Source organism: Stenella coeruleoalba (assembly GCF_951394435.1).
Source record: "Stenella coeruleoalba genome assembly, chromosome: 4".
In the NCBI taxonomy this organism is placed as follows: Eukaryota; Metazoa; Chordata; class Mammalia; order Artiodactyla; family Delphinidae; genus Stenella; species Stenella coeruleoalba.
Window position 1 is genome coordinate 38,844,224 of NC_137149.1, and position 14,534 is coordinate 38,858,757.

Sequence of the window (14,534 nt, forward strand, 5' to 3'; positions counted from 1 at the left end):
CCACAAGTCTCCTTCAAATGTTTAGAGTCATAGGAGGAAAGACATTTAGTGTGAGTCACTAAATTAGATTTCAAGAAGATTTCTTCTTACACATATTACTCTCCTTCTTCCCTCAGACACCACCCAGGAGTCTATGTGATTTGCTCAGGACACAGACACCAGGTCTCCTGAGGGCAGGTCCCTTCCGGGCATTGGCCAGGGATACAGGAAGGAGACAGGTTCCCCCTCAGCCTCCAGGAGACCACTGTGGAAGGGGAAAGATGGATGTGGAAATATATACTTACAGCTCAATGAGATGGAAGGAGCTCTGTGGTAGACACAATTTTAGCAACTTAAAGGAGGCCAGGAAGAGGAAGTTTGTGACATGCTTCATGAAAAAATACCTAAGAAACATTCAGAGGTCTGATGAGGACAAAAACCAAGCTCAATGCTTTTAACTGACATCCAGGGTAAAGTATATAAACAGAAAAATAGAGAAATAAATAGAACGGTGTGGGAAGATCAAAGCAAGTGAGTTGATATCTGCCGGAGTTTAAATCCTGGCTTAGTTATTTGATCACGGAAAAGCTACATGCCTCCCTGGGTCTTATTATTTCCCATCCAAAGATAGGGTATGCTTCCTACCATGTTGAGTGGCTGTAAGAATTAAATGAGATATTGCAGAAAAATACCTCAGTCCACCTGACACAGGGTTAGACCCTCAATACATAGGAGTTCAATAAAATTGGTTCAATCAACAGTAGTATGATGAATTAGCTTGAAGAGAAAAATAAAAGGACAATAATAGCAATTAAAATTCAGATTTTTATAACAGGTAAGCTGCTAAATAATTGTCGTAAGAAAGGAATTGCAACATTCCAAAAATTGACAAGGAAAAGCATTCTTCAGAAAAAGTGGAAAATTTTGAGTATTGAGAGCTATGCAGAGAGAGATAGATGGCAAAGAAAACAGCAGAATGAAAAGCACCAAGTGGCTCAATCTAATGTTTTTAAAGGACAACAATTATGAGATAATTACCCTTTGAACCATCTTTGCAGAGGACCGAAAAGAACTATTTAAGTAAGAAAAGGCGGCAGGTGAAGGCAATTCTGAACACACGCGATTGTTTAAATCAGCAGGGCCCGGTGGCTTGTGTAATCAGAATCCTCGCTAATGGCTCCATGCCAACCCCGAGCCCTTCTGCTGCATCTGCTGGAATTTGTGTGATGGAGGAAGCGTGGCTGGGATCAGAGCAAGGCCAAGGCCGGCTCCACTTTCAAGAGTAAACAGTGTAGAGCCTTCCCTGGGACAGGGGCCTCCCAGGCTAGGGGAAGGCTTATGCACACAGGGCTGCCTGCAGTGAGAGGGCTCGGGAAAGGACAGAGAGCCGGGTGGCACTGACTTTACCCAGAGGACATTTTCTGGGGTCACTTTCATTCCTTGGTGGGTCACTAAGGACAGCTGCCCACGTGAGCTCAAAAAATCTGAACTAAAACATCAGGCTTCTCTCAAAGACTGATGTTTCTGTTTACGATAATGGTACTTTCACTTCCCAGTGGTACATTCTGTTGAGCAATCCTGCACTGAGATCAGGGAGCAGGTGGGAGCGGGTGCAAAGCTCTAAGAGCAGTGGTTTATCCTGCTCTCTGGGGGCAGCTGTTTCCTGAGGGATGCGGTGAAGCCCACAGCAATCACAGCAACGTCACGGCGCCAGAAGGAGCCAGGAGAACTGAGAATCGACCCCACATCTCAGTGCCTCCTCCCTCGGCAGCTTGTCCCACTCAGGTCGGTGGCAGGACTCTGCCTTGAGGCTCTCAGAGACCTAGAAAGACAGTGCAGGCCATCACGCCAGAGTGGGGAGAAAATGCACAGAACCTCAGCTGGCCCTTCAAGCTCCAGGAAGTGACACTTCACTTCCTCTTGCTTTCACTGCCCACAGCAAGTCACAAGGCCATCTAATCTTCAGATAGGAAAAATGCAACCCTACTCTGTGCCTGGAAGAGAGAGAGCCGCAGAGCTGCCACATGCAACTTCCACATGCACGTTATTTATTATGGATGGAGCTGGGGGGTGTGGTGGTTGGAGAGCATCCAGGACAGACCTAAGGGAAGGACAGTCTGGAGCTAATAAAACAGGGCGAAGGGCTTCCCTGCTGGCACGGTGGTTAAGAATCCGCCTGCCAATGCAGGGAACATGGGTTCGAGCCCCGGTCCGGGAAGATCCCACATGCCACGGAGCAACTAAGCCCATGTGCCACTACTACTAAGCCTGCGCTCTAGAGCCCGCAAGCCACAGCTACTGAGCCCATGTGCCACAACTACTAAAGCCCACGTGCCTAGAGATCATGCTCCGCAATAAGAGAAGCCACCGCAAAGAGAAGCTGGTGCACCGCAACCAAGAGTAGCCCCCGCTCGCCACAACTAGAGAAAGCCCAGAAAGCAGCAGCAACGTGCGCAGCAACGAAGACCCAACACAGCCAAAAATAAATAAATTAATTAATTTAAAAAAAAGGGGGGAGGCTGTCAGAGGGAACAGCATGGGCAAAGGGTGGAATGTCCACATTCCTGATTTATCTGGGGAAACAATGGGCAGTCCTGTGGTCAGAACACAAGGTGTGTGTCAGAACAGAGGATGGTGAGGGACGAGGCTTGAAAGATTAGAATGTCAATGCCATGCTGCAGGATTTGAATTGCATCATTACTTATAATTATATTTTAAAAAAAAAACAAAACAGCAAAAGAAAAACTAGGTTTTGAGCACCCACTCTGGGCATTAAGTGTTCCCTATGCACCACCACATTTAATCCTGACAAATCAGAATTAAAAACAGAATATATTGGGTTCTTAGGTTTTTTTAGTCAACAGTTATTTCCTGGGTGCCAACTGCCTACCAGGCATTGGTTCAGAATTGTTCCAGGGTTGTAGCCTCCATCCTCCTATGATTTAATCTACTGGAACAGATTAAACATTAAATAAGTGTATGAAAAAATCCATAATTAAAAATCACAGAATATGTGAGGTTTAGAGAGACGATGACCTTGCCCAGAGGGATATCGTGATGTAGCAACATGGCTGAGCCGAGATCTCATCTATGTTTAAGTGTCCTGCACTCAAACACTAATACTGTAAATCACGGTGATCCATGGGACATTATTCATCAAGGCACAGGGCAGGGACCTGATTATAGTTGTGTTTTGCAAAGATTGTTCGGATCAGGGCTGGAGAAATTAACATAGAGAAATACTGCAGATGCAAATGGTTGTAAAAGTTATGGAGCTGGGGAGGGAAGGAAAAGCATAACCAGGAGAATACAAGATTTGTATTTCAGCCGAAGACAGAAATAAAAGATGTTATGAAGCAGAGCAGGGTCCATAGCCCATTGCAAGATACAAACATAAATGTAACAGTTGCTCAAAGGCAAGAGGGATCAATTTGGGATGACCGTATTCGATTAATTGGCCTCTTCCACAGTTTCAAATGTCTGTGCCTTAGTTTCTCCTTCTGTAATTCTAGCCTGTGGCTAATGGGACCTACCGGGGAATCTTCTGCAGGCTTTTGAGAAAGGTTTCCTTCCCCAATTAAAAGAGTTCCCCAAACTTGCTCCCTTCCTATGTTAGAGCAAAGGGATGAGGGAGGCTGCTGGGGCCACCATGGGCTTCTCACCACCTAGACAGAGATCAGCAGAAGTGGGAGGTGACCTGGAAGGCAATACACAGCTAGAGTCTTAATAACATTCTTGATCTGCTTTTCACACAAAATCAGGCTTACCAGCAAGAAAAGCTAATGATCACTACTAAGTGCGGCATTATACACACTTCCTTGGTCCAGACTCTCAAATCAATGTTTCACATATGTTATTAAATGTGATTCTAGCAACAAAAGGTCCATGAAGTGTAATTCCATTTAACAAGGCAACCAAGGTTGGGAAAAACAAAATCATTTTTCCCAATGTCAAACACCTCAGATAATACACTACCTTTTGGAGCAGGGGCAGTTCTTTTCCGTGACCTCCAAGGTGCTCTGGCCCCGAGGATGCTCCCAGCTTGCTGAACAACTGAGGAGGACCGACCTGTCCCCCCAGAAAAGGTCAGTTCCTCTGATGTGTGGTGTGGAAAGTGCTTAAAGATCAGAAGGGAGGGAACCATTTCACAGGGAGAAATAGGGGCAGGAGAGATGCCACACTGAAACTCTCTCTAATAAGAGTCCATGTTTAATGAAGGGAAATGTAAAACTAAACCCAAAATAACAGACCCACCTCTCGCAGCAAGAGGAGGACCAAGATGGGCACAGTGGCTGTGTCCTCCACACAATGTCACTGGGTTCCCTTGTGTTCAGTTGTCATCTAGGACTTTATGCTGTTACAGAGCAGGGGGAAAGGTTCCAGTTTCTCTATTTCCATCACGTTCCACACTCTTTCCAGTTTCACCATTACAGTTCTTGCAGTCCTTCCCTCAAGGTCATAAGTATTAAGTTGGGGTCCTGAGAAGCCTTGGGAGAGGGAGAGGGAGTGGCATTTACTTAAATGACTGCATCGGGATAGGATTTAACCAGGGACTTATTGTTACAAGATGTCACTGCACTTCCCTGGGCTTTAAATCCTCTGTCTTCTTACATTCCTTTTCTGCCCTGCTTCTCTCCCTTCTCTTCTCTTCCCTCCCTCTTCCCCAGGTTCTTCCTCCCTCCCTTTCACTCTCTGTACTTTGTGTCTTCCCCTAACAGTAAAAGCTTTTCTACATTACTGCTTCTAAGCTATTGGCCCAGAAAATGAAATAATAAGATCTGTACGGATTATATAAATAAAGACTAAAGAAACAAAGGGCAAAAGACTCAGAGAGTCTCCCATGAGTATGATGCATGAGATTCAGTCCATGGTCTCTGTGACATGACATTGAGTTTGCAATCTCAAGGTCTACACTGCTTTCTTTTGTCGTCTTACTAATAACATTTTTTAAAAAGATGACTATGAGCCAGGCACCATGTAAATGCTTGACACTACTTATTTGGTTTAATGCGCACTAAGCAATCCTCTGCTATAATTTTAATTGTGCCCAATTTGAAGATGTGGAGACTGAGGCTTAGGGAGGGGAAGTAACACCTCCTACTGCATGACTGAGAAGTAGCAAAGTAGATCTAACCAGATCTCTCTGGCTGATTAAGGCTGCATCCTCACCACTATGCCGCTTCGCCTTCTTTCTGGTCCATATTCCATATAAACATAATGCTAGTAAGCAGCTCAGGTTAAATGAGGAGTTAGTAATATAAGCTGCAACAGAAACTGATTATTTTGGCATGAGCAGTATCTCACTATAGAAGAAAGCATTAAATTCTGCTTGGGAAAAGTCTACCAGCAGCCAAAGTCTTGCTTATTGAATTCCCCAGCAGGTTATTACTTGAAATGGAAACACATTTTCATGGCCATCCTCAGAACAACATATTCTAGCAGTCCTGGGGAGATCTCAGACTCAATTCATAACCTGAGTTCATCTACTTGGGAGGAGCGGGTCTGAAAGGCCCTCTCACTGTTTTATGAGCTTTGGATTCATCAGACGAGGGAGACATTGCAGGTGTGAGTTTTCAAAGCACAAAGTATTCCTTCAGTGTACTCAGTGGAACCCTTGTGTGTGCCTCGTAGTTCCAACTCCAGCCCTGTGCGGTAAATGAGCTCGGAGCAATATTGTTGAATCATGTGCTGCGTTAGCGGACTGAATGCTCCCCTGGTAGCCTCACGGGATTAAAATACCTTCTTCCCAAAGGGTATTGGGAATAATCTGGTGCACGCATGGGAGATATCTGACTAACTCATTAAATGCACTCAGAGATCTGACTTGTCCACAATTCTTCTGCTTCTTTTAGCAAACAAGTAAGCTTGCCTTGGTTTAATCTGTTGCTAAGCTCATCAGAGAAAACAGCCCTTCATCATAGAAAACAGCCCTTCCTGCTCTCCTTGGAACCCTGACTAAGTCATTTCACCTCCAAATTACTGTATTCCCCCCTCTGTAACTGTCTACAGCTCTGGAACTTTCACCAAAGGCATTATCCAGAACTGTCACTGCAAGAATAGAGATGCTTAATAAAATATAGGACTTCCGGTTAAATTTAAATTTCAGAAAAAACAATCAATCATGTCTTAATATTGAGTATCTGGGATATACCTATACTAAAACAGTATATGCTATTTATCTGAAATTAAAATTTAACTGGGTGTCCTGTATTTTTATTTGTTAAATCGGGCAACTCTGCATAAGATGAATATAAGTTTTCTTGAGCATTACACTAGGTATTTGATATGGGCAATCTCTTTTAATCCTCATTAGAATGTTGAAAAATCTGAGACCCAGAAAAACTGTCTTTTTCTCAGGGTGATACAATCAGTAAGGAGGGGAATCAGAAATGCCAACAGACATGACTTCAAAAGCCATGCTGTTTCCACCTCAAGAATAACTCCGAAATCTAATCCCAGAAATCTGTAATTGACACCTTTTCTGTCCTTCCTGTCCGGGACACTGGGAAAAATCTGGTTGAAGACATAATTTACATCAAGTGCAAGTGAGTTTTCCAGAGACAGTGCCAGCCTGCTTTCACTCCATGCCACTTGAGTATGTATTTTTCTGAGCACAGCTAAAAGAGCATGCCTTTTCATTTCAGCTGCATCTGCAATCACCTTTCTCCCACTGTATTTTAACTGCTGATGCAGGACTCTGATTTACTCTCCTAAACTAAAGAGTGAAGACATTTACATAAAGCAACCCTATTGCAGGGTGTACCTCATCTGCAGAATTCTAGGGGAAATTCAACAAGACACAAAACACATCTCAGAAAGTGCTGAAATGGAAGTTCTTAACGAATCAAAGGAGACGTGAATGTTTGAAATCTAAATGTATTTCTTCGCTTATAGAAAACTCAGTCCTCCAGGGATTTAACCAGTCTCCACCTTGAGCGATCTGCTCACTGCAGGCGGAGAAGCACAGCCCTGGATCCAGGGTCTGCTGCCTTCGTTCTGAGGATCTAAGAAAAGTCGCTTCACTCCTGGACCTTGGTTTCCTTAAATACAAAATGAAGATGCTAAGAGCTCCCTGTCTGCCTTGAAGGACTGGGTACAGAAGAAAAAGGAGACAGTGGGTATTAACGTACTAGATGGAAGTAAACAGTTATCATTTTCACTCTTTTCTCTCTTTTTCCATTTTTTTCAGTCTTTTTAAATCATTTTCATTCTTTTCATGCCAGAGTGCTTTGGAGCTGCCAGGATCTAATCAGGGAAGGGTTTGTATTTAGCATGTCAGCTCTTCACCTGGGCTGACCACACTAGGAATCCCTAAAACCGACAAATGAGATCGCACCTAGGGCTTGGGGCCATATTTTGATTATCTTGTATCATCATCGTTCTTTGGCTTTTCTCGGCAAGCCTTTCTCCTTCCCCCATGAAGCCTTTCCTAATTCCCCCAGGCAGAAAGGTTGCCTCTTGTTTCTTTTCTGAGCAACTACTTGGAACCAGACACACTGTTCTGGAAGCTGGTGGGAGAAACAAGCCTGTACCTCCAGATGCCTGCTCACACAGCGTGCATATTCTGATGGGGGCGTGAGAGATAGTGAGCAAGTGAACCAATGAAGTAATGAGAGGACTCCAGATAAACATTATGGCTACAAAACCATGCTGTGGGAGCGAGTACTGCAATGAAAGAAATAAATAGGGTGATTGTAAAGAAGGTGTTCTCAAGGACAGGCTTACCTGATGACACAGGCAAAGGCTCAAACAGGATGCATTTCTCAGCTCATACGCAAAAAAAAAAAAAATTGCTAATTTATCTGACTACCATACTAAACTGTCAGTTCCTCAAGAACAAGAACTATTTTCTTTAATTTTCTGCACAACTTCCCTGGCAACAACAGTCACTATCAATGGCTGGGCCGACTGGGGAGAGGGTGTACTAGAGTTTCAAAAATCATAAGTACATTTCACACTTAGAACAGATTTTTTAAATACTTTGTTTTCTTGACACAAAATGAAATTTGGTAATCACACAAAATGTCATGGCCAAGTAAAAAAAGATTTAAAAAAATCTTCACTGATGATGGGGTCCAGGATTCAAATAGGTTGAGAAGCACAGACCTAAACTGTTCCTGACACATATCAGATGCTCCATTAAAAAGATGCTGAATGCCAGCATTCCGAATGTCAAAACTCAATAGCTATGATACCCTTTCCACCCTCCTTGCTCACTTTCGCCATCTACTCTTTTGCTATCATTTATTCATGTCTTCCATGCTGGTCTACAATTTCCTTGAGGACTGTCCCTTGATTGGTTTTGTCTGTTAGTGGATTCTAGCACCTAATCCAGCGCCTGGCACCTGCTAGACACTCAATGAATGGGCTCAATAGTTGATTTCATTAAAATTAAGATAACAGTCTGTTATTAGGGGTTTACCCACAATAGCCACTCCCAGAATATAATCCAGGGTCCAAATTCTCACACCCCAAAATCTTTTATTTCCAACAGTGAAAGCTGACTTTGGTTATGCTGAGTCAGAGATTGAACTTGGAGATTCCTGCCCCGCCTGCCGCAGGTTTTACCCCAGCACCCTGACACTTCCTCTGATTTATTTTTATTCTTAGCACATCTCGATCTAATCTAGGATAGATTGTCCTTACCCATCTTGCTTTTACCTGTCTCTTCCACTAGAAGACAAGTAGAAGGGCAAGGCTTTCCCTCTGTTTTATTCCCTACTGTGTCACCAATGAGAAGAACAACTCTTGGTACATGACTGGAACTCAATAAACATATGTTAAAGGGATAAATGCAATTGGTGTAACTGCTTACAGGACAAGGAAAAGGAATACCGCAAACACAAATTCTGTAGACATGAAATTTAACTCACTGGAGCACTGTCTACACTACACTCCCAACATATCCTTGCCTCAATACTCCCAAGAACTGATTTTACTTAGCCTCATATTCCAACCAATTTCTTTTCTATTCCCAGAACCCAGAGGCCGTAAATTGGAGGCCTGTGGGATATAGATGAGGAGGCCTACCTGTAGAATTGCTTTGAATTAGCGGCTGGTACTTAAAAGTCAGTAGATTCTACATAAAATTGTGAACTTGCAGCCTATCTTGGAAAAAAGAAAAAAAAAAAACAGATGTGGCAAGACAGGGCCTGAGGTCCCAACTTGTGTGTTGGGTCAGAGCTGCAGCCCCCCACCCCCCTTACCCTGATTGTTCCCAGGCCTGTTTTGCTCAGGCTATTCCTTGCCTGGCTGCTGAAGGCATTTGAGTGAGCGACCCCTGCTGGAAAGTTACCAAAAAGCATGTAACATGAAAAAAAAAAAAGAAAGAAAGAAAAGAAAAGATGTCCCCTGGGATCTATTTCCGTTATGTTTACGCTATTTCTTGGAAGAATAATATATTCATTTTTCTAGAACTCTGGTGGTATCACATAACAACCGACAAACTATGGCCCAGTAAATATTATTCTAACGGCCTGAAAAAGCTATGAGCTTAATTCCCTGTGGGTAGAGGAAGCTGAGAATGCTTCATGCCAGAGGCAGGCCTGAAGACAAACTGTGAACGGCTGTGCATCAGCTGGTTACAATTCTGGCTAAATCAAACAGAGAAAGAATTTACTTGAAGACTATGAGTTACCTCTAGGAATTAATGAGAAGCTGAAAAGCCAGGCTTGGAAATGAAAAGGAATGGAGGCAACCTGGCACCAGGGACCGTCAGGATAATGACATAGGAATGGCATCCCTGGGACATCCTGTGACATTGAGGCTGCTGCTGACACCACTTGATTCATGACCCACGGTCATAAATAAATGCTCAATTGTCCTTTTGTCCCTTAGTTAGTCCCTCGAGATTCCAAGTCTCAGGTGGAATCATCCAGCTGAGCCCCAGTTCAAGGCCCGGAGATGTGGACACAGAGGAAGAGCCCCACCCCACCATGGAAAAGTCCCTCCATGAGGGGAGGGTGGTACCCCCTGAATAAGAAGGGTGTTTGGTCGCTGGGAACCTTCCAAAATGCAGAAGTCCACTATGGATTAGGAGGAGATTTTAAGTGGTGATGGGAGAGGGAGGGCAACACAGGCAGTACAGAGGAATGGAATGAGGACAGATCTGAACTCCAATCTGGAATCCTCTGTACCCTCAGAAAATTAATTAACTTTTCTAATCAGCAGATTCCAAATCTTTAAAACAGAAATGATGCCATCTGCCTGTGTACAGCATGGGGTTGTTTGTGAAGATTCAGTTCAATCGTTCATTCACTCACTTCAAAAATACTTATCCAGGGCTTCCCTGGTGGCGCAGTGGTCGAGAGTCCGTCTGCCGATGCAGGGGACACGGGTTCATGCCCCGGTCTGGGAAGATCCCCCATGCTGCAGAGCGGCTGGGCCCGTGAGCCATGGCCGCTGAGCCCGTGCATCCGGAGCCTCTGCTCCACAACGGGAGAGGCCACAACAGTGAGAGGCCCACATACCGCAAAAAAAAACAACAACAAAAAACTTATCGAGCATGTATTAGCCACTTAGCTAGGTCCTGAGGACAACTTTTGAACACCAAAATGCAATAGAGAGACACTTTATGTTGATGACAGAGGTAGACAAGGGAAACCCAGGTCATCTCCTGAAACTGATACACTCATCTGCAAGTTCCTCCTTTTTTGGTTAATCAATATAAGGGCCCTTCCTGAAACATATATTTCCTGAAGACATATGAAATACATTAAGCTAAAAAAACCAAAAAACACTCAGAAATTTAACTCTGGTTCTACAAACAAGAAACTAATAGTTCTCAAAAGCCAGGAGCCCTGATGCTGGTGAATTTCAGGTGGCATAATCACAAGAAGATACTGGTCCATTATATGGAATCCTCTCCCTCATTTAAAGTTTAGCATATGTAATTCACACAGACATTCACAAACTATAATAAAATTTAGCATTAAAATAGACCAAATGAAATTGGCAGGAAAAGCATATTAAGTAACCTTGTACATTTTTCACCGGTGTTTGAGAACTGCCCAAATGCTCTTCACATACATTTCTCACTTTTAATCTTTCAGTCTCTGTTTTGCAGAGGTAAAATCTGAGGCTCAGAGATTAAAAAATAATTTGCTTAGGGTCCTGGGGCAAGAAGCTGGCTCCAAATTCAGCTAGCACTCTTGCCATTCCCCACTGGAAAATGTTGGCCTTGCTAAGAAGCACTGGGTCATTAGTGAGGTTGAAGGAAGATACTTACATCAAAGTGATGGGGAAAAACCCAGATCTTTTCCAACACCAGCTGGAAAGTTACTGCATTTCCCACAGAGCAGTTAGAAAGTTGCTACTCCCCAAAGTTGCCTCTATTCCTTTACACAGGCCTTTACTCCTCCAAGACTCTCTCTCACACAAGGACCCTGGCTTAGAAGCATGCCCTGGAACCTGGATTCTCAGCTGTGACCCTGAATACAGGCTCAGTTCCATCAGGACATCACTACCTTTTACTGTCCCTCTCTCCAAACTGTCCTCAATAGAGAGAAAATGACTCTGTACTCCCTGTGGGTATGGGCCACGCTGGGTAGATGCCCTGTTCTGGGAAAGGCACTGTTTACCCATCAAGCAATTTTACATCAGCCAGTCCACCTCCCTAGCCCCTTTCTATTCGCCATCAAATTTTAGTTCAAGATAAGAAAAGCTTCCACTTTGTGTTTCCCTTCAAGGAGCACTCCAGACTTTTCCAGTAAGAGGATTTCTTCTTTTCACAACAAAAGTGCATCCCCAATTATATTGTGGAGTCCAAGGGTTCCTGAAAATCTACAAAGTGGAGGACTTGAAATTTCACACAAAGCACAACACAGCTGAGAACCATGGGTTTTTCCTGATGCCCTTTGCAAGTTCAAGGTAGCACTTTCTCACCAGTTTCCCAAGCAAAGAATTTTCCATCTTAAAGCTACGGTGCCCTGAACAGCCCGCAGCTTCAGCCTGGATCTCTAGCCGGGAAACACCGCTCAAGATGCCTCCATAAGAGATCTTCACTGGATGTTACCTCCGTAATTAACTGCTTCGACTTAAGAGTGCTTAGTCACGAAGTTGCTGATCCCAGTCAAACTCGGCTGAAAGAGTTAGAAAGGACCCACTGAAGCCCTGAAAAGCTCCTTGGGAAGCTGATCTTTCCCTGCCTAGCGCTGGAGAAACCTTATGTAACACAATGGTCCATTTCAATATTATTTGTGCAATCCTATGGGAGGGAAAAAAGAAAAAAATCTAAGCACTGGAAACACAAAGAGTAACGCGGGGATTTGTAGCAGAAGCGTCCATCTCCTGAGATTTCACTGGGTCACGCTTATTCGAATCGCACCCAATCGTTACTGAGAAAGCAAAAGGCAACAGTAATTCCGAACGCCAAAGGAGGGGCGTTGCGTTTTAGAAACCCATTTAGAAATGCAGAGAGGCAGAAGTTGGGTTATCTCCCCTTCCTTTTTTTTAAACATGAAATTCCTGAAATTAACACTTGAGTGGAAGTTGGTAATTACATTTCAACAAAATAAGGTAAGATTTTGAGGCAAGGCGAGAACGCCCGTGTAGGACCCAAAGGATCCTGCGTGTAAAAGGGCTGTGGCCACGAAAGTCGGTCAAGCACCTGCGCCCAGGCCCTAAGGAACTCTCCGGGGATCGGCTCCCGCAGCAAGCGGCGGGCGGAGCAGCCGAGCCGGTGGTGCCGGGGCTTCGAGAGCTCAGGCTGCAGAAGGAGAAGTGGGCGCACTCCATCCTCATCCCTTGGCTGCTCCCTGCTAGCAGGGGACCGCTTCGGGGAGCGCAGCGAGAAGGCAGTAGATTTGGAGTCGCCTCCCTAGAATCCCCTCAAAAGCATCTCTGTACAAGTAGTGGATAAAAATAGCCGGCGGACAACGCTGTGGGGAGGAGCGAGACTCGCGCAAGACAAGGAACGGATACAACTGGTCCTGCAAAGTGGAGGGCGGAGGAAGAGGGATAAAATCCCCTCCCGAGAGAGGGGCCCGGGAGTGCGAGGAAGCGTGGACTCCCGCCCGGCGGAGGGGATGAGACGGAAGACGCACAGAGCCGGCAAACGTCTGCGGAGCAGAGCACACCTCACACCCCGCACCATGCATCCCAGCTCTTGCCCCCGCTCGCTTCTCCATCCCATTTTTTTTTGCCAGCTCAGGAAGCGGCCCTCCGGCTCCCGGCACAGGCAGGGGCCAGAAGGGTGAGCAGCGCGCAGTCGGCCGCCTGGCTCGGAGGGCGCACCTGGAGACACCAGGCTCCGTGAGTGTGCCCCTGGCCCTGAGCCGGGTTCTACGCGTTCCCACCGCAGGTTGGCGCCCCTCCTCCCCTCACCTTCATCTGCCGTCACCACCCAAGGTGCTTGAAATAGAAACAGATGCAGGGAAAAAAAAAAAAAGAGTAGAAAGTAACACGAAAAATCAGAACCGTGCATAATTGGCATTAGGGGAAAAGGGTACTTACTGTCTGTCGCCTCGATCTCTCTCCTCCCGAGCATCCCCGCCCCTCGGGAAATGCCCCATCTCTGCTCCGCTCCAAAAGCAAACCAGACCAAGGTTTCCCCACCCTGGATGCTCCCTCAACAGACTGACTTTTTGCTGACTGTATCCGCGCCCCAAGTTCTCAGCCAGAGTGGTACCCGGGCTCCGCTGCGCTTTGAGCTCCTGCTATCCCTCACGGTCGGTCCTAGAGAGAAGCCTCGGGCAGGAGCGAACCTCCTGACTCTGCTAGGGGGTAAGGGAAAAAAAAGAATCCAATTCACCAAATCAGAAACCCGGATACCTGCCTGTAAAAACCAGTCCTTGAAGACTTGCACAGCTGAGGGACCAAGTCAGGAGGTTAGGAGGATGGGAAAACCTCTGGCCTCTCCTTCCTTTTTCCCCCAATGTACACTCCACTTGCTCCAGCCTCAACTCACCTTGGGCTCTGCTCTTGCCCTAAGTCCGGGCTGCCAGGTCAGGGCACCTCGACGGCCCCTCGTCTTGCCACTCCCCAGACTGACGGCCCTCGCCTCGCGCGCTCGTCACTCACCTGAGCCGCGCCACCTTCCAGCAGGTCTGGCGCCCGAAGTCGGCTCTCGGGCTTGGCCATGGGCAGCGCCGTGGAGCACCGGCGGCCGGCGGAGCGAGCCTCGAGACGACCTGGGCAGGCGGGTGAGGCACGGGCGCAGGCACCCACTGAGACCAGGCAGTGGCGGAGGTTCGTGGCTGCCCGCGAGCCGGGGACTTTGCAGGCGCGAGGCTAGGTTATCAGACCCGAGGAGGGGAGGGGCAGGAGGAGGGGCAGGAGAGGGAGGAGGGGACGGAGGAGGCGGGCGCTGAGGGAGAGCGCGTTGGGCAGAGGAGGATCGCGAGCGCCCACTGCTGCCCGGCCCGCGCCGGTGCTGCCCCGAGTCGGGTCCGCTCGGTGACCGGCTAGCTACTTAGCGCTCGCGGCGGCGGGGCTGGGCTGAGGACTCCCGCCGATGGGTATTGAAAGAGTCAGTCCCGCCCACCTGACACGGCAGTTCCTCGGGTTTTAGTCCCGGGAGGCTGGGGGGTGGGGATGGGGGGTTGGGGAGGGGACCA

The 14,534-nt window shown here is 46.5% G+C and overlaps 1 protein-coding gene across 1 annotated transcript in view; it reads right to left on the reverse strand.

The window, feature by feature from the left end:
* Positions 1-14,243, reverse strand: part of HS3ST1 (heparan sulfate-glucosamine 3-sulfotransferase 1) — a 30,482-nt gene extending 16,239 nt beyond the window's left edge. Inside the window, exon 1 of the mRNA XM_079921058.1 lies at positions 13,999-14,243. The gene's annotated coding sequence lies outside the window, so the exon portion shown is untranslated. The remainder of the gene's footprint in view (positions 1-13,998) is intronic.
* Positions 14,244-14,534: the final 291 nt, after the last annotated feature.